At 45.1% G+C, this 25,807-nt stretch overlaps 1 protein-coding gene across 4 annotated transcripts in view; it reads right to left on the reverse strand.

Moving 5' to 3' along the window:
- Positions 1-25,807, reverse strand: part of LOC139532080 (MAGUK p55 subfamily member 7-like) — a 255,470-nt gene that overhangs the window by 184,123 nt on the left and 45,540 nt on the right. The window contains exon 2 of one of the 4 annotated variants that reach the window (XM_071329212.1): positions 20,323-20,415. The exons of 2 other annotated variants lie outside the window; for them this stretch is intronic. The gene's annotated coding sequence lies outside the window, so the exon portion shown is untranslated. Of the gene's footprint in view, positions 1-20,222; positions 20,302-20,322; positions 20,416-25,807 lie in introns of those variants that run through there. One more of the 4 variants, XM_071329213.1, reaches the window with a different exon arrangement.

The following is a 25,807-nucleotide window of genomic DNA, read 5'->3' on the forward strand; positions in this document are numbered from 1 at the left end:
TTGTCCCATGTGTAACAGACACACAGCGCCCTGAAATGGTGCTGTCTCCATCTAGTGGCCCAATATCCAACTACAGCCAGAATCCCCTCCACTCTTACTACTACATCACAGCTGTAAGTAACCCTGGACAAGAGAAACTTCAGCACCTTACCAAACAAAGGAAGGCTTGCATCGCATGTTAGGAGACACAATGTATATGTTTAGCCTTACTCAGTGTGAAACCTGAAGTCTGATCAGTTATTTGAAGAGAAAACAGCTCGTGGGGTAAAGAGGGGGGGATATGGAGGATAGAGAGGGATGGTGGATGAAGAAAGGTTGTTATTTTTTCCCCTTTTCAAAAACAGGTCCGTCCGTCCGGCCAGGGCTAGGATGTGCGGGGCCGCCAGGGACCCAGCTGGAAGTCGAAGAGAAGGAGAGCGAGAGAGAGAGAAGAAGAGAGGAAGAAAAACAACAGGGTATGAAAACACACACTCTTCCTATGACATCAAAATAAACTACTATCCTCGGAGGTAAACAGATGAGAGCCTAGGTTAGTCCAATGTCTAGTACTGAGCGAAAAACACCAGCAGTGCATCTCATTCTCTGGAACACAACACATCCTTGGCCGCACCAAACATGAAGACGAGGTGAGAGGAAAATGTGTAGTGGTCTCAAGTGAGACATGGAGAGGGTCTGTAAATGAACACCATCTTTCACAGGCAGCAGGCGTAAATGCTTCAGCATCCAGGCAGGCTCAGACTACTCATTCCCTGGGTTGTCAGTGTAGAGTAAAGGGTAGGAGTGGAGTCGGGTGGCCCCAGGGTGCTGTTGGGAGATTGAGTTTTCTCCGTGGAGGCAATCCCACGCGAGGTCAGAGGAAGGCCAGACACTTGCCGGGAGGATTATAGGGCCACCGCGTCCCATCCATCTGTCACACAAACTCACACACATAGCCAGCCAGCGAGTGACACTGATACTGATCCTCCTTCTTCTCACATGACAGGTACCAGAGCCAACAACCCCCACTGCTCCATCTCGTCCTAGGCTGCCACAGCTTCTCCAGTTCTTAGCTCAGTGTGTGTGTGTGTGATGTGTGTTTGTGTGTCTGTGTGTGTGTGTGTGTGTGTGCGTGTGTGTGCGTGCTCGCGCTCTGGTCAAAAGTAGTGCACTATATAGGGAATATGGTGCCATTGGGACGCATCCATGGGGTTGCTGTGATCCTGATAGTGTTTAATATAACACAAATCCAGTCTCATGGAATAAAGACGTTTTTTAGTGCTCTAAGATTCAGTAGCCTACGTGCCAAATGGCACCCTATTGCTTAGTGCACTACTTTTGACCAGGGCCATAGGACTGGATCATTGCTACTCTAACTTCCGCGACACATACAAAGCCCTCCCTCGCCCTCCTTTCGGCAAATCTGACCGCGACTCCATTTTGTTGCTCCCAGCCTATAGACAGAAACTAAAACAGGAAACGCCCGTGCTCAGGTCTGTTCAACGCTGGTCCGACCAATCTGATTCCACACTTCAAGATTGCTTCGATCACGTGGACTAGGATATGTTCCGGATAGCATCGGACAACAACATTGATGTATATGCTGATTCGGTGAGCGAGTTTATTAGCAAGTGCATCGGTGATGTTGTACCCACGATGACTATTAAAACCCACGATGACCACCAACGGCGGTTGTACAAACCTTGTCTGCCTTGCCGACCTCTACAATATTTTTTTACTTTGAATAGTGATCTCCACCATTGCATAGAGAATGAACGTGTCGGACGAGACAGACAGATTTTCCGATACCTGCAAAATCATGCATCAGCATAATTTTTATGAATACAGTTGAAGTCGGAAGTTTACATACACCTTAGCCAAATACATTAAAACTCAGTTTTTCACAATTCCTGACATTTAATCCTGGTAAAAATTCCCTGTCTTAGGTCAGTTAGGATCACCACTTTATTTAAAGAATGTGAAAAGTCAGAATAATAGTAGAGATAATTATTTATTTCAGCTTTTATTTATTTCATCACATTCCCAGTAGGTCAGAAGTTTACATACACTCAATTAGTATTTGGTAGCATTGCCTTTCGGGTTTCGGGTAGCCTTCCACAAGCTTCCCACAATAAGTTGGGTGAATTTTGGCCCATTTCTCCTGACAGAGCTGGTGTAACTGAGTCAGGTTTGTAGGCCTCCTTGCTCGCACACGCTCTTTCAGTTCTGCCCACAAGTTTTTATAGGATTGAGGTCAGGGCTTTGTGATGGCCATTACAATACCTTGACTTTGTTGTCCTTAAGCCATTTTGCCACAACTTTGGATGTATGGTTCGGTTCATTGTCCATTTTGAAGACCCATTTGCGACCAAGCTTTAACTTCCTGGCTGATGTCTTGAGATGTTGCTTCAATATATCCACATACTTTTCCCGCCTCATGATGCAATCTACTTTTTGAAGTGCACCAGTCCCTCGTGCAGCAAAGCACCACCACAACATTATGCTGCCACCCCAGTGCTTCACGGTTGGGATGGTGTTCTTCGGCTTGCATCCCCTTTTTCCTCCAAACATAATGATGGTCATTATGGCCAAACAGTTCTATTTTTGTTTCATCAGACCAGAGGACATTTCTCCAAAAAGTACAATCTTTGTCCCCATGTGCAGTTGCAAACTGTAGTCTGGTTTTTTTATGGCGGTTTTGGAGCAGTGGCTTCTTCCTTGCTGAGCGGCCTTTCAGGTTATGTCGATATAGGACTTGTTTGTTGTTGTTCTGGGATTGATTTGCACTTTTCACACCAAAGTACGTTCATCTCTAGGAGACAGAACGCATCTCCTTCCTGAGCGGTATGATGGTTGCATGGTCCCATGATGTTTATACTTGCCTATTATTGCTTGTACAGATGAACGTGGTACCTTCAGGCGTTTGGAAATTGCTCCCAAGGATGAACCAGACTTGTGGAGGTCTACAATTTTTTTCTGAGGTCTTGGCTGATTTCTTTTGATTTTCCCATGCCAAGCAAAGAGGCACTGAGTTTGAAGGTAGGCCTTGAAATACATCCACAGGTACACCTCCAATTGACTCAAATGATGCCAATTAGCCTAACAGAAGCTTCTAAAGCCATTACATAATTTTCAGGAATTTTCCAAGCTGTTTAAAGGCACAGTCAACTTACTGTATGTAAACTTCTGACCCACTGGAATTGTGATACAGTGAATTATAAGTGAAATAATCGGTCTGTAAACAATTGTTGGAAAAATTACTTGTGTAATGCACAAAGTAGATGTCCTAACCGACTTGCCAAAACTATAGTTTGTTAACAAGAAATTTGGGGAGTGGTTGAAAAACAAGTTTTAATGACCCCAACCTAAGTGTATGTAAACTTATACAAAGACATGTCAATACAGGTAAAACAAAACAAAATGCAGCTGGTTTTCTTTGAAGTGATTGTTTCAGTTTGAAGTGATTGTGTTAGCTGTGTAGTTGGCTAGCTAGCAAGGGGGAAGAGTCTGCATAGAATCGATTAGTAGGTGATTGAAATAAATAAATTGTCTGTGTTAGGATTACAATAATTCCACTTTCTGTAAAATGGTCCGGCAGTAGGCTATAAGTGTAGCCTACAGTGTATTTCTGCTTGATGAGCATGATGATTGATCCGCTAAATTCAGCACCACGGACAACGCTATCACTGTCAGCAGCTGCGGTGCCTGCCCATAGCAACCTGTCGAACGGACGACCTGAGGGCTTAGCTGGCAACAATTCCAATCAAAAAAACAGCCAGTCAGTTTAAATTATAACAATGCCAATACAGTAGAACAAACAACCGGCCGGCTTGGCTGGCAACCATAGTTTTGTGTAGGGACTATATTCTCGTGGAGGGATGAAATAGTAGCCTATGAATACATTTATAAATGTTTTAATTTATTTTTAATTGGTGACCTGTTGTAGAAAATCAATTGTACACTTGAGGTTGTGTTAAACAACATTTCTAGCACAGCTGTGCTGCGTGTCCGCCTCATACCGTAGATCAGCAAACCTGTGCTAAAATAAGTCGCCCTCAAACCTGTGCTAAAATAAGTCGCCTGAGCTAACTGATGCCCTCTCCTGCGGTGATCTGATAGTGAACACAGCAAGTAGGATATCCACAGACCAGATCCACAGACTTCTAGTGTGTTAATGTTCAACTATCTCCAAGCTAGAAAAGAAAATACACAACATGTATACCACACCACCCTGCCTCCATTGTCCCCCCTTTCCCTCCTCTCCTATTTCTCCTTCCCTCCTCCCCAACCCTTCTAAATCCCCCCTAAGATCCCCTCTGCCTGTAAATCTGAGCCCTGTTTGTGTGTGTGTGTATCTGTATCTGAGTGCCGGGTCTCCCTTGGTCTCTGTCTCGTAACCCGTTGCCGCGGCAGTAACTCACGCCTCAGACGCACGCTGTTGTTAAAGGCATGCCGTGTCATTAGTGGGCGCGTGCAGTTATAAGAGTACACTATCTTGTTTTCACACGTGTGCACGTGCTCCCCATAAAGAGCAGACTGTGACAGACAGAGCGCGCTTCCAGTCAATAAAACACACGTCCAAATATTTGTGCTGTGATGCTGCATGGTTAGAGAGAGGAAAGGGGGAGAGATGAAGGGAGAGACAGATAGAGAGAGAGAGACAGAGGGAGGAGAGAGATAGAGACAGAGGGAGGAGAGAGATAGAGGGAGAGAAGGAAAAACAGAAGGAGAGACAGGGTGGGGAAGAGAAAGAGCAGCTCTGGAAGGATAGAGGATGAGGGTTGGGAGGGTTTCAGGTTAAGGGTGTTTTTGTGCAGATCAGAAAGGGTATATAAATGGTCCTGAAAATGAGGGGTCCCTTCACTTCAAGTTCCAATAAGAGGTGGCAATCACGAAAAAACACTGTTAGAGGTTGTGTCCCAAATGGAACTATATTCCCTATATAGTGCACAAATGGGAATGGGGCGGCATTTGGGACTCAGGTACAGAGTAGCAATGATCCTTTCAAATTAGATCATTCAGCAAATCAATAAAGAAACTATGCAGACTGAATATTAAAATACTAGGAACGGCAAAATACATGTACCTAACAATAAACACATAACACAGCCACAGTATGTTTCATGAACGGTATATAATTACAGCTTATTAAACTGTGGTCAAGGGAAACGCTCGCAAACTCATGTGCTTGACATTTTGAGATGGAAATATTGTTAAATATTAATACAAAAATACTCCTGGACGCCAGGACCGAAACACTGCTCTGTTTGTGGAAAATATTAAAATTAATTGTTGAAGAAAATGGTACGGTTTGCATGTGTGTTTGTGTGTACACATTGTTGAATAGCCTAGCTGTTCTCCAGAAGCATGCCAGAATGTCACCCTGTCCTGTCCTATTAGGCGAGCTGCGCTGGATGAGCAGAAAGACACACACACACACACACACCCTATCAGGTGTAGCACTGCTGGACGAGCAGAGCAAAAGATTGAACTGTGTTTAGGAGACGGAGGCTGCAGGGCGGTAATAGTCGGTAATAGTTATTACGTTTGTGTGGATTGGGGTTCTTAAATTAAGACGCAGCTACAAACCAGGCCTGGCCTGACACAGGAAGAGACAGGGAGAGAGAGGGAGACAGGGAGGGTTAGGGGGAGAGGGAGGATAAGGAGGGGGGGATGGAGAGAGGAGGGGGGAGCAGGAAGATTAAAGAAATGGAGGTGGTAATGAGTAACTATCATTAGAATGGTGCCGGAGGGGATGGCTGCCATTTTACAGGCTCCTAACCATTTGTACTATTTTGTTAGTTTTTTTAATATAATATTATTTTGTACATAATTTTGCTGCTACCGTCCATTATGACCGACAATAACTTCTGGACATCAGAACAGCGATTACTCACCTCGAACTGAACAAAGATTCTTTTCTTTAACGAGTCCGACGCGAAGGATATACTGCTTTCTCGGGAACAGGCCCAAATCCCCATCATTTGCGTGAAGAAAAGATGGAGAAAAGGGGGGCGGAGGTCAGGCTGGCTTCTGAGAATTCTTAGGCGAGTGAGTAAACCTCCACTAAAATCTGTTCTATTGGCCAACGTGCAATCATTGGAAAATAAAATGGATGATATACGATCAAGACTTTCCTACCAACGGGATATTAAAAACTGTAATATCTTATGTTTCACCGAGTCGTGGCTGAACGACGACACGGATAACATAGAGCTGGCGGGATTTTCCATGCATCGTCAGGACAGAGAAGCTACGTCTGTTAAGACTAGGGGCGGGGGTTTGTGTCTATTTGTCAATAACAGCTGGTGCGAAATGTCTAAAATTAAATACGTCTCGAGGTATTGCTCGCCTGACGTAGAGTACCTTATGATAAGCTGTAGACCACCCTAGCTGTAGACCACCCTATATTATTTGTAGCCGTCCATTTACCGCCAGAAACCAATGCTGGCACTCCTAGTGGCCGGGGACTTTAAGGCAAACTTAAATCCATTTTACCTCAGGTCCGTCTTCTGTGCGCTGCTCTGCGGCCCGTCCCGTGCCTCCTGCCCTCGTACCTTGAACCTCGTGCGCCTACCACTATCTCAGTGGATAAAGCTGGAGAACTGCAAGGAATCCCATTGTGTGCCACTCGGGAGCCATGACCAATATGACCAATATATTGTTACATCTGCTCCTGCCACGCCCTCTACTTCTCATCCTGGACATTCCTAAACCTGCCACCACTCCCCCAGTGCGCTCTCCCTCTCGCTCCCTCTGTGTGTGTGTGTGTGTGTATGTGATTGTGTGAGTGGAGACAGGTGTGCTGGAAGCAGAGCATGCAACCTGTTCCATAATCAAGAACCCTACAAAACTCAGCCCTGCCACTTCCACGCTGCCAGATCGTAGCTGTTTCTAGTCTGTTTCAAGTCCCGCTCTACTGCTTCATTGGATTCTGCTCCAAATCTGCTTACCCGGTTCCTAACCTCCTTGCCCCCAGCCTCAGTCCGGAATCCCTACTACCTGCCTGAGATTCCCCTGGACTGCACCCCATCTCCTCTCCCGCTTTTCAATAAATACATTGATTACCTATCCTTGTCTCCTCGTCTGAGTCTGCATTTGGGTTCACCTGCTCCGCCCCGTGTATCATATATATTGTCCTGCTTGTGAAAAACAGGGTTAATAATATATCTGTGAGAATATCTAAGGGGCTTTTATATAATTCTAAATTAATGAATAATAATAATAGCTTTGTTTTTAAAATAACGTAAAGTGAGCGAGAAAAGGGCCATTTTTGAACATGGGGTGAAACATTGTTACTAATTTGTAAATTAAGCCAGTTTGTTATTTAGAATCATTTATTTCTTTTTTTAGAGGGAGAGAAATCAAAAGCCTAACATCACCATGAGGTTGCAGCCGGCACGGGTATTGAACTAGCATCTGTAGCAACACAGTTTGCACTGCGATGCAGTGTCTTAGATCGCTGCGCCTCTCAGGCTCTGTACAATGTGGCCGGTCGGGAGTAGGCTACAGTACTACAGTAAGAGCAAAATAATTTCCACACCCTAATTGTAGTCTAAGTTTCTCTTAGAATAAAAACGTTAGTGTAACAACAGTTTTAGTAAGCAAAATATGTTTTTTCCAGGTGTGTCTGCAGGACAGAGGAATAGCAATTCTTAGACGATTATTCAGTTCATTGAACTTAAATGTTGACGTCGTGCACAATTAGCAGTTTCCATGTTGTTCATTCATTGTCAGTTAGAGACACAGTAGCGCCTTGTGACCCAAAAGCATAAATCAGTGCTCTAACTCCCCCTTGTGCTGGTCTGGAGCAATGAAATAGTGACGCAGGGTAACGTACTAAACCACAAATTACCTCAGTCCCGCAGCATAACCACAACTTTTAGTTGAGCAAGCATTGTAGCTGCATTGACTTTTTGCTTAAACTATTTTTTACATATGCTTATTATCGATCCCGTTGCCTAGTCACTTTATCCCTACCTACATGTATACAGTGCCTTCGGAAAGTATTCAGACCAATTAACTTTTGACATTTTGTTACGTTACAGCTTATTCTAAAATGTATTAAATTTTAAAAATCCTCAGCAATCTACACACAATACCTCATAATGACAAAGCGAAAACCGATTTTTGGAAAAACACAAATACCTTATGTAAATAAGTATTCAGACCATTTGCTATGTGACTTGAAATTGAGCTCAGGTGCACCCTGTTTCCATTGATCATCCTTGAGATGGACTCCAATGAAGTTGTAGAAACATCTGTGGTAAATTAAATTGATTGGACATGATTTGGAAAGGTACACACCTGTCTATATAATGTCCCACAGTTGATGGTACATGTTAGAGCAAAAACCAAGCCATGAAGTCCAAGGAATTGTCCGTAGAGCTCCGAGACATGATTGTGTCGAGGGACAGATCTGGGGAAGGATCCCAAGAACACAGTGGCTTCTATCATTCTTAAATGGAAGAAGTTTGGAATCACCAAGACATTTCCTAGAGCTTGCCGCCTGGCCAAAATGAGCAATCGGGGGAGAAGGGCATTGGTCATTCTGTCAGAGCTCTAGAGTTCCTCTGTGGAGATGGGAGAATCTTCCAGAAGGACAACCATCTCTGCAGCATGCCACCAATCAGGCCTTCATGGTAGAGTGGCCAGACGGAATCCACTCGTCAGTAAAAGGCACATGACAGCCCGCTTGGAGTTTGCCAAAAGGCACTTATAGACTCTCAGACCATGAGAAACAAGATTCTCTTGTCTGATGAAACCAAGATAGAACTCTTTGGCCTGAATGCCAAGTGTCACGTCTGGAGGAAACCTGGCAGCATCCCTATGGTGAAGCATGGTGGTGGCAGCATCATGCTGTGGGAATGTTTTTCAGTGGCAGGGACAGGGAGACTAGTCAAGGGAAAGATGAACAGAGCAAAGTACAGAGAGATCCTTGATGAAAACCTGCTCCAGAGCGCTCAGGACCTCAGACTGGGGCAAGAGAGACAGAGAGCGAGAGAGGGGGAGACTGATGATAGTGCCGAGGAAGATGGCAGCATCGCAACTAGCTCTTAGAAAACTTTGCAGTATTTCTTTTTTATGTACTATTTTTACATTATTAGCTCAGGAAATGTTTTGTGTCATTTCATACAGCCTACTTAGATTTGTGTGTATTGGGTACATGTTGTGTAATTTGTTAGATATTACTGCACTGTCGGAGCTAGAAGCACAAGCATTTCGCTACACCCGCAATAACATCTGCTAACCATGTGTATGTGACCAATAACATTTGATTTGAGGTTCACCTTCCAACAGGACAATGACCCTAAGCACACAGCCAAGACAATGCAGGAGTGGCTTCGAGACAAGTCTCTGAATGTCTTTGAGTGGCCCAGCCAGAGCCCGGACTTGAACCCGATCGAACAACTCTGGAGACCTGAAAATAGCTGTGCAACAACGCTCCCCATCCAACCTGACAGAGCTTGAGAGGATCTGCAGAGAAGAATATGAGAAACTCCCCAAATACAGGTGTGCCAATCTTGTAGCATCATACCCAAGAAGACTCAAGGGTTTAATGGCTGCTTCAACAAAAGTACTGAGTAAAGGGTCTGAATACTTATGTAAATGTGATTAAAAATATATATATAATTGTTCCAAAAACCTGTGTTTGCTTTGTCATTATGGGGTCTTGTGTGTAGGTTGATGAGGGAAAACAATTTAATAATTTTTAGAATAAGGCTGTAACCTAACAAAAAGTGGAAAAAGTCAAGGCGTCTGAATACTTTCCAAAGGCACTGTATTCCTACCTCAATTACCTTGTACTCCTGTACATCGATTCAGTACTGGTACCCCGTGTATACTGTATAGCCAAGTTATCGTTACTCATTGTGTATTTATTCCTTGTGTTACAATTTCTCATTTTTGTCTCTCTGCATTGTTGGGAAGGGCTTGTAAGTAAGCATTTCACTGTTAGTCTATACCTGTTGATTACGAAGCATGTGACAAATAACATTTGATTTGATTTCAAATTGATTTGATTTAAATAGGTACACAAAGGGAAGAAATATGCAATATACTCCTTTGCAAATGTGGGTATTATTCTACACACTAGCTATCAGTTTAATGAGTTCCGCCACTTTGGAACATCTATATTTAAAAAGTCTAATAAATCTATTTAATATACACCATCACAAATAATCTATTATTATTTTAATCAGGTCTAATGATATGAATAAAATGTATTTTTAAAGAACTGATGAGTTGGCCTACTGTATGTTATCTGGCTATGCTCCATGCCATAGGCTGTAGGCTTGTTCATTTAGCTAACAAGATATGTGTATAAGTCCAATGTTATTTATTATATTATATGATTTTATAGTAAGAAGAATATAAATTAACTTACCTGAATAAAATAGAAAGGACATGTTTCCCATCCCATAGAAAGTGTGCATGTGAAGTGGCTATATTGAGCGTAAAAGTGATCATATGAAACAGGTCCTATAGCTGGATTTAGAGTTACTTGGCAACTTCAGTTGTGAATGATACAAACCTTAGAATGTCTTAGAAATCAAAACATATACAGTATGGGCTGCATGATGCGACTATAGGCTATTGATGATTTGAGAAAGTTCCTCAGGCTGCACAGCTGTTCTCTCATCAAGTGATCATATTTTCACCCATCTGACTCTTATCAATTTAATATTGTCTTTACTAACATGACAAATTAGTTTAGATTTAGAATGTCCATTATCAAATGGGCAGGAATAGGGGCAGGGGAAAAAAATACATGTCATCCATATGCACTTGAATTGTAAATGAAGGCGCTTCCCGCTTGTCCGGTTTGAAATGATACCAGATAGGTTACTTCTGTTTTATAGGGGAGCTGTGTTTAATATGAGCAGCTAAGAAATAAATATAAGAACACTTATTTCACTCCACACATCAACCACTGCTTGAGGAGCATGTTCTTGCTGCGCGACAGGTGATATTCCGCCCAAACCCTGTATGCCATGGGCTTTCCAGCCCTGTTCCAGCAGCTACCCAGTGCTTAATTTGGGAAACCAAGTTCAATCTGTTCGGGAACATCGATAGAAACATGTTTACGCAACAAAACACATTTCACGAAGCTGTTGACAGCCCCTCTGTGTGCTCGAGAAAGGAATAAAGGAGAGAGAGAAGGAGATGGAAATGCATGGTGGTGAGATATCTTGTAGCTAAAGTGTCAGCCAATTTGGACCATGCGTCGCCATGGACCGCGTGGTCCAAACCATGGACCACTGGGAGAGACAGAGAGTTCCTCCAGCGCCTCCACCAGCACCACCAGGGTCTCCACTACTCGCCCCCCCCCCTTCACCCGGTCCGAGTGGGATTCGTCTCGCCCTTCCCCGGGAGTACGAAGGGACGGCTGCACGCTGCCAGGGTTTCCTGTTGCAGCTGGATCTCTACCTGGCAACCGTCCACCCGGCTCCTTTGGGCCGTGAGAAGTTGTCCGCCCTCATTTCGTGCCTCTCGGGGAAATCCCTGGAGTGGGCCAACGCCGTGTGGGGAGAAGGAGATTTCAAAAATCCTCGAAATGTGAACGCCTTTTCCATCGGAGGCAGGGGACGAGGAGCGCCCAGGAGTTCGCAATGGACTTTCGGACCCTGGCCGCCGGCGCGGGATGGAACAACAGGGCCCTTATCGACCACTATCGCTGCAGTTTGCGCGAGGACGTCCGTTGAGAGTTGGCCTGCAGGGATACCACCCTCTCCTTCGACCACCTGGTGGACCTGTCCATTCGGCTGGATAACCTGCTGGCTACCCGCGGACGTCCAGAGCGGGGTCTGTCGGTTCCATCCCCGTGCGGCGCTCAGGGAGACCGGAGGAGGTTCCGTCTCGTGCACCATCTGTGGCCGCAGAGGTCACACTGCCGGTCTGTGCTGGGTTGGTACCTCTGGGGTTCGAGGCAGCAGGCAGGGCACTCTGGCGTCACCCCAGGTGAGAAGGCACCATTCTCACCCAGAGCCCTCTGTTGCACACATGTTTTTATTTGTTACTTTTCATGAGTTTTCTCCGCATTCCCAGCATAAGGCACTCGTCGATTCAGGTGCGGCTGGGAATTTTAGACAGATAATTTGCCCATACTTTAGGGATCCCTATCGTTCCAGTGGCTATGCTCTTCCCAGTTCGCGCCTTAGACAGTCGACCATTAGGGTCAGGGTTGATTAGGGAGGCCACCACTCCTCTGGGCATGGTGACGCAGGGGGGGTAACAAGGAGAGAATCAGTCTCTTCCTCATTGACTCTCCTGCGTAACCCGTGGTGCTAGGCCTAACCTGGTTAGCTTGTCATGACCCCACTGTTTCAGGGCAACGGAGGGCTCTCACGGGGTGGTTGCGAGAGTGCTCGGGGAGGTGTTTAGGGGTTTCCGTTGGTGCTACTACGGTGGAAAGTCCAGACCAGTTCTCCACCGTGCGCATCCCCCTGAATATGCCGATTTGGCTCTCGCCTTCTCCAAAAAGAAGGCGACTCAATTACCACCCCATCGATGGGGGGATTGTGCGATAAATCTCCTGGTAGACGCCGCACTTCCCAGGAGTCACGTGTATCCCCTGTCACAGGCGGAGACGGCGGCTATGGAAACATATGTCTCCGAATCCCTGCGTCAGGGGTGCATTCAGTCCTCCACTTCACCCGCCTCCTCGAGTTTATTTTTTGTGGAGAAGAAGGAGGGAGGTCTGCGCCCGTGTATTGACTATCGAGGCCTCAATCAGATCACTGTGAGGTACAGTTAACCGCTACCTCTCATAGACACAGCGATTGAGTCAATGCACGGGGCGCGCTTCGTCACCAAACTAGATCTCAGGAGCGTGTACAACCTGGTGCTTATCCAGGAGGGAGACGAGTGGAAGACGGCGTTCAGTACTACCTCAGGGCATTATGAGTACCTTGTCATGCCGTACAGGTTGATGAATGCTCCATCAGTCTTCCAAGCCTTTGTAGACAAGATTTTTAGGGACCTGCACGGGCAGGGTGTAGTGGTGTATATTGAGGACATTCTGATATACTCTGCTGCATGCGCCGAGCATGTGTCCCTGGTACGCAGGGTGCTTGGTCGACTGTTGGAGCATGAGCTGTACGTCAAGGCTGAGAAATGCCTATTCTTCCAACAGTCCATCTCCTTCCAAGGGTACCGCATTTCCCCCTCAGGGGTGGAGAGTGACCGCATTTCAGCCGTGCGTAATTGACCGACTCCCACCACGGTTTCTAGGGTTTGCCAATTACTACCAGAGGTTTTGGTCAGGTAGCGGCTCCCATTATCTCACTGCTGAAGGGGGACCAGTACGTTTGCAGTGGTCGGCTGAGGCGGACAGGGCTTTTGATCACCTGAGGGCTCTGTTTACCTTGGCTCCCGTGCTGGCCCATCCGGATCCCTCTTTGGCATTCATAGTGGAGGTGGATGCATCCGAGGCTGGGATAGGAGCCGTACTCTCTCAGCGCTCGGGTATGCCACCGAAGCTCCGCCCCTGTGCTTTCTTCTCGAGGAAGCTCAGCCCGGCGGAGCGAAACTATGACGTGGGGGACCGGGATCTGTTGGCTGTCGTCAAGGCTTTGAAGGCATGGAGACATTGGCTTGAGGGCGCTAAACACCCTTTTCTTATCTGGACTGACCACCGCAATCTGGAGTACATCCGGGCGGCGAGGAGACTGAACCCTCGCCAGGCAAGGTAGGTCATGTTTTTCACCCGTTTTGTTTTCACCCTTTCTTACAGACCAGGTTCCCAGAACGTGAAGGCAGACGCACTGTCCCGGCTGTATGACAGAGGAGCGGCCCATGGATCCCACCCCCATACTCCCGGCCTCCTGCCTAGTGGCGCTGGTAGTGTGGGAGCTGGACGCGGACATTGAGCAGGCGTTGCGTGCTGAGCCCGCTCCCCTCCAGTGTCCCGCTGGGCGTCTGTACGTTCCGTCTGCTGTCCGTGACCAGTTGACCCTCCTCTGGTCATCCAGGCATCGGTCGGAGGTGCGACCATGGCCGTTGCACACTCGGTGTGCGCCCAGTGTAAGGCTCCTAGGCATCTGCCCAGAGGTAAGCTACACCCCTTACCCGTTCCGCAACGGCCATGGTCGCACCTGTCGATCAATTTCCTGTCCGATCTCCCCCATCACAGGGAAACACCACGATCCTGGTTGTTGTGGATCGTTTCTCTAAGTCCTGCCGTCTCCTTCCTCTGCCCGGTCTCCCTACAGACTGCGGAGGCCTTGTTTATGCACGTCTTCCGGCACTACGGGGTGCCTGAGGATATAGTGTCTGATCGGGGTCCCCAGTTCACGTCGAGGGTCTGGAGGGCGTTCATGGAACGTTTGGGGGTCTCGATCAGCCTTAACTCGGGTTTCCACCCCGAGAGTAACGGGCAGGTGGAGAGAGTTAACCAGGATGTGGGTAGGTTTCTTAAGTCTTTCTGCCAGGACCGGCCGGGGGAGTGGGCAGTGTTCGTGCCCAGGGCAGAGATGGCCCAGAACTCGCTCCGCCACTCCTCCACTAACCTCTCCCCCTTCCAGTGCATACTGGGGTACCAGCCGGTTCTGGCGCCTTGGCATCAGTCAGATTGAGGCTCCTGCGGCGGACGACTGGTTCAGGCACGCGGAGGAGACAATGGACGCCGCTCATGTTCACCTTCAGCGGGCCGTGCTGCGCCAGAAAACCAGTGCAGACCGCCACCGCAGTGAGGACCCGGTGTTCGCACCAGGGGACCGGGTCTGGCTCTTGACCCACAGCCTGCACTGCCGGAAGCTGGGGCCGCGGTTTGTGGGGCCATTTAAAGTCCTGAGGAGACTGAACGAGGTTAGTTACAGGTTACAACTCCCCCCCGATTACCGTATTAACCCCTCGTTCCATGTGTCTCTCCTCAGGCCGGTGGTGGCTGGCCCGCTCCAGGAGTCTGAGGTGCGGGAGGACATCGAGGGGGCCCCGGCGTATTCCATCCACTCCATATTGGATTTGAGGCGTTGGGCGAGGGGCCTTCAGTACCTTGTGGAGTGGGAGGGGTACGGTCCTGAGAAGAGATGCTGGGGTCCGGTGGAGGACGTGTTGGACCCTTCAATGCTGCGGGAGTTCCACCATCTCCGGCCGGATCGCCCTGCACCTCGCCCTCCGGGTCGTCCCCGAGGCCGAAGTCGGCGCGTAGCTGGAGCCGCGCGTCAAGGGGGGGGGGGGGGGGGGGGGTACTGTCACGACTTCCACCGAAGTCGGTTCTTCTCCTTGTTCGGGCGGCGTTCGGCGGTCGACGTCACCGGTCTTCTAGCCATCGCCGATCCACCTTTCATTTTCCATTTGATTTGTCTTGTTTTCCCACACACCTGGTTTACATTTCCCTCATTACTTGTCGTGTATTTAACCCTCTGTTCCCCCCCATGTCTGTGTTTGAAATTGTATGTTGTAAGTGCTTGTGCACATTTTGACTTTGTACCCATATTTTGTATTTCTGGATGCCGTTGGTTTTAATAATTAAACTGCTCGGTTATTACCCAGTTCTGCTCTCCTGCGTCTGACTTCCCTGCCACCAGTTACGCACCCCATACAGTATGGTAACTGCTGGTGGTGAAGGAAACCAGACTACAGAGGTAAAGAGGGAGTTTACTCAAAAGGGCTTTGTAGATGAACACATACAAATGTATTATTTCTGCACAGGTCTGTCTGCAGGACAGAGGAATAGCAATTGTTACACTATTGTTCTAAATTCAATCACCTTTTTCCTCCTCATCATTCAGTTCATTGAAATTAAATGTTGAAGTCGTGCACAATTAGCAGTTTCCATGTTGTTTATGTCGCCCATTCATTGTCAGTTAGAGACACAGTAGCGCCTTGGGACCCAAAAGCATAATCAGTGCTCTAACTCCCCCTTGTGCTGGTCTGGAGCAATGAAGTCGTGACGCAGGGTACCGTACTAAAACCACAAATTACCTCAGTCTCGCAGCAAAACCACAACTTTTAGTTGAGCAAGCATTGTAGCTGCATTGACTTTTTGCTTAAACTATTTTTGACTCATCACATATGCTGCCGCTACTGTATATTATCGATCCTGTTGCCTAGTCACTTTACCCCTACCTATATGTATACAGTGCCTTCGGAAAGTATTCAGGCCAATTGACTTTTTCGACATTTTGTTACGTTACAACTTATTCTAAAATGGAGTTTACTCAAAGGGGCTTTGTAGATGAACACATACAAATGTATCTTTCTGCGCATATAAAGTGGAGGTCCAACCTACCATTTGGTACAATGTGCAATGGTGGGTGAGTGTCTTGGCATTTGTAATAAAGCATAAGGATGCATGATAAACAGAGTCCAGCCTCTTACAGAGGAGGACTCACCATAATCAATTACAGAGAGAAAAGTGGCCTGAACAAGCTTCTTTCTAGCCATAAGCGGGAAGCATGATACTGTTTTGATAAGTGTTTGTGGTTTTCGATTGCATTTATGTCAGAGTGGCTAGGGACAATAGAGGCTTGAGTACCAGGCCATTATGGTCATTAGGGTACTACCAACACATGTCTTGAGTGCATAAGAGGAGATTACCGTGACTCAATGTGGAATTTTACTGCGGTCATGACTCATGACTGCCGGGGAGGCGGTAATATGGTCACCGCAACAGCCCTAGTCTGAACCGGACCAAATTTGAACCAATCATAATAATTTAAGTTTCACAAGTTTGGACATCAAAGTACTGCACAGTAGAGCTCAGTAGATTACAGTATAGTACAGCACAACACAGTAGAGTAGAGTTAAGTACAGTATAGTCAAGTAGAGTATAGTTCAATACAGTACATTATAGTGTACACAACTCTAGTGCACTCTACTGGGTACTGTACTGAACTCTACACCACTCTACTGTACTCTACATGACTGTACTATACTCTTCTTTTCTTTACTGTACTGTGCTCTACTGTACTGTGCTGTCCAAACTTGTGAAAGATAGACATCTATGATTGGTTAAGTTTTGGTCTGGTCAGGACTGGAACAAATCTGAACCAATCATGGACGTCTATGTTTGGGCCAAATGAAGGCAGGTCCAGATGTCTATGGACGTTGAAATCAAAGCTGGTCCAAACCGGCCAGGGCGGAATGACCAAATTTCAACTACTTTTCAACGTCCATGGACGTCCGGTGTTGGTCAGTGCTCAGTGGGTGAGGATGCTGGTTACAGTAAATGGAAAGAGGGGGCTCATGGGTACTGTAGGTGTCAGTAAGAGCTGGGAGAGGTGACATGAATTGGATTGAGAGATGGAGGGGTTGTCCAGACTTTTCACACCCTTGTGTTGATCACCAGATGACAGAAAGAGAAAGAAAACAGTTATCAGCCAGTGGAAGAGAGGACAGTAGCAGGTGACCCAACTGTGGTTTGTGACAACTATGATTTCCCATTGTCACCAATTCAATTGCAGAAATTCCATTACCAATTTTTCAGAAATTCTGTTAGCGATTTGGTAAGAGAATTTCAAGTTTTAAACACTTAATAATTCTTAAACAAAATTGATATCAGTAAAAACCCTATAACTAATTTATAGGTCTACCTTTACAGGTTACTTCTGTGAACTTTCATTATCCTCCATCATGAGGGAGAGAAAATACCTTCAAGATATGTGGGTTTTTGGTAACGGAATTTACAGTTTTTCCTGAATGCTTAAACACTAACAGTGATTATTGAAGCAATATCTCTGAAACCATTAACACTTGTAGCCAATGCATTTACCAAGTGTGCCAAACTGAATGCACATTCTTTGCTGAATGCACATTCAGTTTGTAATTTTATAAGATACTTTTTGCAAAACTGTAAACACAACTCACTGCTTTACACTCAGTTTACATGTGAAGTGGATGAAGTCTTATGGCCAGACCCACAAAGGCGAGATGTTTCTGTTCTTTTTTTTTTAGCACAAATGTTTTTGTTTTCTTCTACTGTGCTTTTGTTGTTTGAGTGTTAGTTTTTTTTCTCAAAATGTTCTAACATTTTCCCCTTATTTGTTATGTTCAGAATACACATACTTTACACATTTGTATATCTGTGTGTATGCGTGTTTACTACATGTATGACAAAACTTTATTGCAAACTGCTATGCCCTGCACACAGATAAAGCAAAAGCCACAAGTGTTTTTCATTTATACTATCAGTGCGTCGTTGGTACTTCGTGTGCTTATTCAAATGATGGTTTGTGTGTACTGTATTGACGCAAAAACACAAGAGTTTTGCAATAATTGTTTGCTTTTGCAAGAGATGGATACTGTTTTAGTGGTTTGGTGTAAGGTTTTGTGGTTAGTGTTGTTAGGTTCTAATTCTCAGAGTAAAAAACTCAACTGACACTATGAAAGCTTAACCAAGTTTAATTCTTCACAGAGGGTCAATACAGCTGCATTCAGACAAAGACATTTTCACACAAGCGCTGATATTTAACCATTCCTCCTAGGCTGAGTCTCCTCCTACACATCTGAACAGCCAATGCATTTCTGTTGCTAGACAGAACCTTAGTGATATCTGTTCTTCCTCACTTCATCTGACCTCTACCCCAAAGTGCTCACTCTTCCCCATCTCACTGTCTGTGAGATGAGACTGTCATGGTGCCTGGTACCAGACTGTGTCTCTTCTCCTCCCAGAGGATCCCTCCCATAGGATCCCTGATGGCTAACAATAACATATCCTTACATAATGTAAACGTTATACATTACCTTCTCTCCCTCAGTGACATGAATAAGTATATTTAATATTCTCAGAAACCAATAGTGTGTAGAGTTTTGAAAAAATAGCCTATAGTTTCAAAGATAGTGCAAAATGTAAATGCACAAGGCAATGTTTCTTACAGAAGGCAGAATTGTATTTCCTAAACTAAATATAAGTGTTGATATTAGTTGACAGAGGTATTTTTCTGAGACCCCTTTTCCATCTGTTTGACATGAAATCAAGATGGAAGATGGTTGAGAAATGTACACATGCCTTATTTTCAAAGAAATATAGATTTAGCTTTCATTTGACATGCTCCTATGAACTTCACATGTTAGTGCTCATGGTCCCTTTTACATGGAGATGACCATATCTCTTTCAAATACCTCAGAAAGTTTGAGCATAGATTGGATATGACTGCATGCCTTAACCTTAAACAGAGGAACTAAGCCGGCTGCTATATCTGCACCACAGGAACCTTCGCCTGAATGGCTGAACCTCTGACCTAACAGGCCTCGGATGGAGTTCCAAAAGATTTCAGCGTGTGGTTGGTTGGGAGGTCAAGGTGAAGGTGCGGTGTTTGAACAGCTCAGGATCAGTACAGAGCCAGACCAGGGCCATATGCTCATGTGAGGCTAGTCTTTCCACATAAAGTGTGTGTGTGCGTATTTATATGTGCGTGCGTGTGTGGTATTTTCTTCGACATTTTAGCAGACGCACTTATTCAGAGCGACTTACAGGAGCAATCAGGGTTAAGTGCCTTGCTCAAGGGCCCATCAACAGTTTTTTCACCTAGTCTGCTCTGAGATTTGAACCAGCAACGCTCTTAACGTCTAGGCTACACGCCTGTGTGTGTGTGTGTGTGTGTGTGTGTGTGTGTGTGTGAACCCATCTTTCCAGTGTCTGCCCCAGGAACGTTGAGGTCATTTTATGTGCACAGCAGGGTCTTACCTCCACGCAACACATTAACACACGGCCCAAGCCCTTTTAATGCATTAAAGACTCTATTAAAAGTTTCCCTGCCTTGTTTCAATAAAAAGTGATGGAAACCAAATTAATTTGACATGTTACATTTTCTGTAAGCCCTTCAGGCAGTCTGTCTTTTACACATTACAGTTGATAGAGAGATAGAGGGAGAGAGAAAGCAGGAGAGACAGATCTTCCAGTCTGAAGGCAGGTGTTCTGTTCAGGGTCAGGCTAGCATATGAGCTGAGGTTCTAGAGTGAAGATCACAGTTCAACTATCCCAGAAGACACCACCTGGGCCATCTGGTGAGTCAGTCTCTGGCTCTGTCCCAAATGGCAACCTATTCCCTATATAGTGCACTACTTTTGACCAAAGCCAATAGGGCTCTGGTCAAAAGTTGTGAACTAAAGGGAATACTAGGGTGCCACTTGAGATGCAGCCTAATAAGGCTGCTAGAATTACTAGCAATCAGTAGGCGCATATCATACAGATATAATACAATTTCAGCAAACACTTAGACCTACTATGTACAAAAGAAAGCAAGTCACAGGAAAGGAGAAACACACTAAGCCACGATTAACAGACAATACAAAGGGCTTACCTGAGCTCTCTTCCATTCACACACTTACACAGGTAGACACATACAAACAGGCACACACACTAAGGCAAAGACACACCCAGAGAGGGTAGCAGCAACTCACCTAATCAGACCTGTTACTCTGGTTCTTTCAGTTAGTGTGCCAGAAGGCTCATAACGCTCCACCCCTTCACTTCCCTCTAACGCCTTATAGAGCCTGTCAGAGAGAGATATATAGACATAATGACATTTGAAATGTCTTTATTCTTTTGGAACTTCTGTGAATGTAATGTTTACTGTTAATTTTTATTGTTTATTTCAATTTTGTGTATTATCTACTTCACTTGCTTTGGCAATGTTAAAATACCAATGCCATGCCAATAAAGCCCTTAAATTGAATTGAATTGTGAGAGAGAGAGAATTAAATTATTTTACACACTGCATACAGATGAGATAGACAGGAGTTACTATAAACATTTCTGAGGAAGTGCAATTCATATATGGGAACAAAAGTCATTCAAAAAATATCCTCAAATGCATTTACCACCGATCACCACTAGATGGGGGTGACTGCACACAGAAACAATACAGCGTAGTCAAGAGTAGACCATGAAAGGCATTCCCTGCAACGCATTCCTGTGCTGCCTTCCACATGGTGAGAGACACCTCGCAGCTAATGATGGATAGAGCAAGCTATTACTCTCCGAATCACTCCGCTTCCTATTAAGGGAATACTTTAGGATTTTGGCAATGAGGCGTTTTATCTACTTCCCAAAGTCAGATGAGCTCGTGGATACCATTTTCATGTCTGTGTCCAGTATGAAAGAAGCTAAAAGTTAGTGTTGCACGGTATATCGGTACCACGGTAATATCATGGTACCAAAATGTCATGATACCAAAAAAAAATGTAATACCTTTAGTACCCTTTCATATGATACTACTGACTTATTCAGCCCTACCGATCTAAAGAACATGCTGGCGCCTGTTATAAAATGTTTATAAATTCAGTTTAGTTTAATAATTCAGTTGAAAACTACATCAAACCTTTATTTATTGTGCTTCCTAAATTCTGTTTGGCGCCTAACATTTTAAAAGTTGGGAGCAGTGTGTGTGTGTGTGTGTGTGTGTGTTGATGCCATTCCATTTGCGCCGTTCCATTATTATGAGCCATCCTCCCTTCAGCAGCCTCCACTGATGTATATTCCTTCCTCCCATTCCTCCAGCCAAATCACAGGTAGGCCTTTGCAAATACTAGCAAATGAACAGTGGAGAACATTTCAAAAACGTGAAGGCGTCCGGGGGACGGGGCGAACAGGATGCTGGCCACTGATTTATTTCCCCCGTGGTATTGCGATACTACTCGGTATCAAATACTGGTATCATATCGTTTGTAAAATGTTGGTATCGTGACAAGCCTATTAGAAGTAGTTTCGAGAGCCAATGCTAATTAGCGTAGTGCAATGACTACAAGTCTTTGGGTATCTGCTAGCATGCTATGGAGATTAGAAAAGGATGCTAGAGAGAGGCTAGAGCTCCTCTCTGGCTGGCATGGTTGTATTTAGCCACCCTGGATATGTGACCTGTCTGTCTGCTTGGGGCTAGCAGTGTAGAAAGAACCCTTTCTCCTTAATGAGCTTTTGTAATAAACTGAAGTGTTTTTTAGCCCCCACTTCGTCCATCCGGGCACTGGTTTCCCAAGATAAGTCTCTCATGCCATGCCATGCCATGCCATGCCGCCGTGCATTAATGAAATTGAATTGCGTCTGTGCCATGGAGAGGTGATCCCTGAAACAGAAGTGTGTGTATGTGTAAGTGTGCGTGTGTGAGAGACAGTGGAATGCGGCATGATAAAGAATGTGGCCTCAACTCCCCCAGCCATAGTACTATGGGTTAGAACTCCACAAAGACCTGCACTCTCTGCATGGGAAGGGACTGAACGAGTGGACTGAGGGAGGAGAACGGAAGGAGAGAGACAGCAGAGATAGGAGTGCTAGAAATGAGAGTGGCCTAAAAGTTCCAGAATGGCGATTCGTTCGACGGCATTAACAACTCAGCTGGTTGGAAGCTAAGCCAAGGTGTACCCCCTCCTCAGCCCCTTGCTTCCCTCACTTAGCCCTGTCTGTGCCTCACCTGCTTTGAATGACAATAGAACCCTGGCAGCGGATGAGATTACTGGTGGCCATCTCCACTGGCACCACCTGATGAGGTCACACAGTCAATAGGACAGGCCCCCCAGTGAGAGAGACACACCTGCTGTCACCACCCTCACTCAGAGAGAGGCTCTCTTTCTCTGTCACACACACACACACACAAGGGTTAAAGCAACAAAAAATCCAGTCAATGCCCTCATGCTTTTAGGGAAAGCGGGAAAGAATTTTGTACATGTATTAAATTGCGGGTTTTACCAATTCCAGTCCCCTTGCTTTTATGGGGTCCGGTGTCCTCCCTGGGAGAATTACTATGTAGAAGGACTGAGATGCTCAGCCCTGCTGACGTTTTAAAAGGACATTCTACTCCAAAACTGTATTAAAATTATGCTGAAACCATCTAAAATATAATTTCCACCTCCAGAAAGGGGCCCAATAACATATTGCAACAAAAATGTACAACTATTTTAACATATGGACCATGCATATAGCCTACGCATGGGCTACATTATCAGATGTGCTATTAGCAAAAAGCATTATCACCTGTATCCCAATTGATAAAGCATAATGGCTATAAAATGAATATAGGCTAAAGCATGGAGTTTGTCCATCTGCATTTACCCCAATGGACAAAACATCCTGATTGTTATTATTATGAATAATTATAATTTTATTATAAATATGAATACATAAATTATTATTATTCACTCGAAAAAATCTATTTTTTTCTATTACAACATATGTTATTGGCCTTTTAAGACAAATACATGTTTCCCTCCTATGGCTCTCTCGCAACGTGCCTCGAGAGGAAAATGTATCTTGCATAGAACACACAAGAACAAGCCGACAAGGTAAATAGGTAAACAATTCTACTATGGGGTTGTCTGATTTTGTTTTAATAACAAGATTACATGGCAAAAATAGTGGCACTGAAAAGTTACATCCTGATGAAGTATAGGCTTTGAATGACTGTCAGCAGCTACAGTAGGCTACAAACCGCTGTCTGAGTTGAGCGCCGCTGTCGTGAGCATTATAGACTATTTAATTCCCTTCATCTGAACATCGGTGTGTCATCAACAATCATGCACATCAGTTCAGTGCACACAGTGTAACAGACAAAATAAAATATTTGAGAATACATTTATTTGAGAATATATTTTGTAGAACAGACATGCTTCTGTCTGTATTAGGCTATGTCATCTTCAAACCAACCTCCATCTGTCCAGAGATTTTTATTGCGGACCTACACTGATCTAAAAAATGACCTCTCCAGAATCCATATTCCCCTATGTGGAGCAGCAGGTACCCATAAGCCTTTTCACTATGCCCAGTCACTCTGAATGTCAGGGTTGCTGGATAATCTCCATTCTGACAGTTGTGGTAGGCTACACATTGTAGGCTAATAAAGTAGTAGTGTACCTACGCAGTGCCCCCAACTGAGTAGAAGGATGGGTTAACTTTAATGCCACAATGTGGGAATATGGGGCATATTCTCCATAAACAATGTCCTCAGTCAGTAAGTCAGTTAGCCAGATCAACCACTCAGTCAGTCAGTGTATGCTAGGTCAAGTCAAGGGAGCTGCAGTCAGTCAGTCAGTTAGTGAGAGAGGATGTAGGGAGGGAGGATGTGGGGATATAGACCATTAATAGATGGTCAGGCTACTGTTTGGCCGTAGGCCATGCCAAATAAATTAAGGACACCCTATAAAACAACCGTGACCTTCTCTTGTGAAGTCCAGACGTAAGAGAGAGAACAATGGCTAAACCTGGTCTTAAGTTCCAATGCTCCATCCCCCTGCCCAACCCCCCTCCACCAACCACCAGGATGCCCGGCATCAGAAGACATAATTTAAAAGGCTGAAAGACAGCTTTCAAAGCATCATGCTACACTGACGTTTATGGGGAGATACACTACAGACAGAGAAACAGAGAGATAAAATTGTGTAAATAAGGTATTTAAAAATAACTGTTTTTGCTTTGTCATTCTGGAGTATTGTCTGCATTGATGAGGGGGAAACAACTGTTGAATCCATTTTAGAATAAGGCTGTAACATAACAAAATTTGGAAAAGGTCAAGGGGTCTGAATGCTTTCCGAACATATTAACAGAAATTATCTGAACCAAACAAACATTGTAGACTACAAATTATAGAAATGAATGGTTAATGTACTACTGGTTGTCACGATCTATCACAAGGATGACGCTGGAGAGACGAAGCAGGTACGGGGAGTAACATTTAATAAATAACGGACATGGAACGAGACATAAACAGCTTAGCAAACAGAAAAACAATCAATGCAGAAGCGGGGAACAGAGCTGGGGAACTGACACATATAGGGGAGGAAATGAACAGGTGATAAGAGAGTCCAGGTGAGTCCAATAACGCTGATGCGCGTGACGAGGAAAGGCAGGTGTACGTGATGGATGGCAGGAGTGAGTGATGCAAGGCATTCTGGCGCCCTCAAGCGCCAGGGGGAGGGGAAGAGCGGGAGCAGACGTGACACTGGTAATATATGTAATGGGGAATTAACATACACAAACAATCAAATGCAAACAATGAGGCTATGAAACAATGAATGCGCACAAATTGGCTGGAGAGCGTGTATTCTAGAGACTTGCATTGTGCATCTTAGCCACAATCCCCTTCTTCAACTGTGCCATCCCCGCGGCATCCGCAATGGATTATTCTTGGCCTCCGGAATGGATTTGTTCACTGAGATGGCTGTGAACAAGACAGGTGACTTTAAAATATATATATATTTTACCAGGTAAGTTGACGGAGAACACATTCTCATTTACAGCAACAACCTGGAGAATAGTTACAGGGGAGAGGAGGGGGATGAATGAGCCAATTGTAAACTGGGGATTATTAGGTGACCATGATGGTTTAAGGGCCAGATTGGGAATTTAGCCAGGACACCAGGGTTAACACCCCTACTCTTACAATAAGTGCCATGGGCTCTTTAATGACCTCAGAGAGTCAGGACACCCGTTTAATGTCCCATCTGAAAGACGGCACCCTACACAGGGCAATGTTCCCAATCACTGCCCTGGGGTATTGGGATAGTTTTTAGACCAGAGGAAAGAGTGCCTCCTACTGGCCCTCCAACACCACTTCCAGCAGAATCTGGTCTACCATCCAGGGAGACCAGATGCTTGGCTTCAGAAGCAAGCCAGCAGTGGTATGCAGGGTGGTATGCTGCTGGCTCTCTTGTTTGCCATAAAATATATACTGCTACTGCTACTGCTAAAAAAAGAATACATCTTCGTCAACCAACAGCCTATCGATCACACAATCGACTTGTCAGCCATAATTTCATTTTAAATAAATGTGCAAACATTTCTAAAAACATGTTTCACTTTGTCATTATGGGGTATTGTGTGTAGATGGGTGAAGTTTTTTTTTTTTTAATCTATTTTGAATTCAGGCTGAGACAAAACTAAATGTGGAATAAGTCAAGG

The sequence above is a fragment of the Salvelinus alpinus genome, chromosome 10 (assembly GCF_045679555.1).
Source record: "Salvelinus alpinus chromosome 10, SLU_Salpinus.1, whole genome shotgun sequence".
In the NCBI taxonomy this organism is placed as follows: Eukaryota; Metazoa; Chordata; class Actinopteri; order Salmoniformes; family Salmonidae; genus Salvelinus; species Salvelinus alpinus.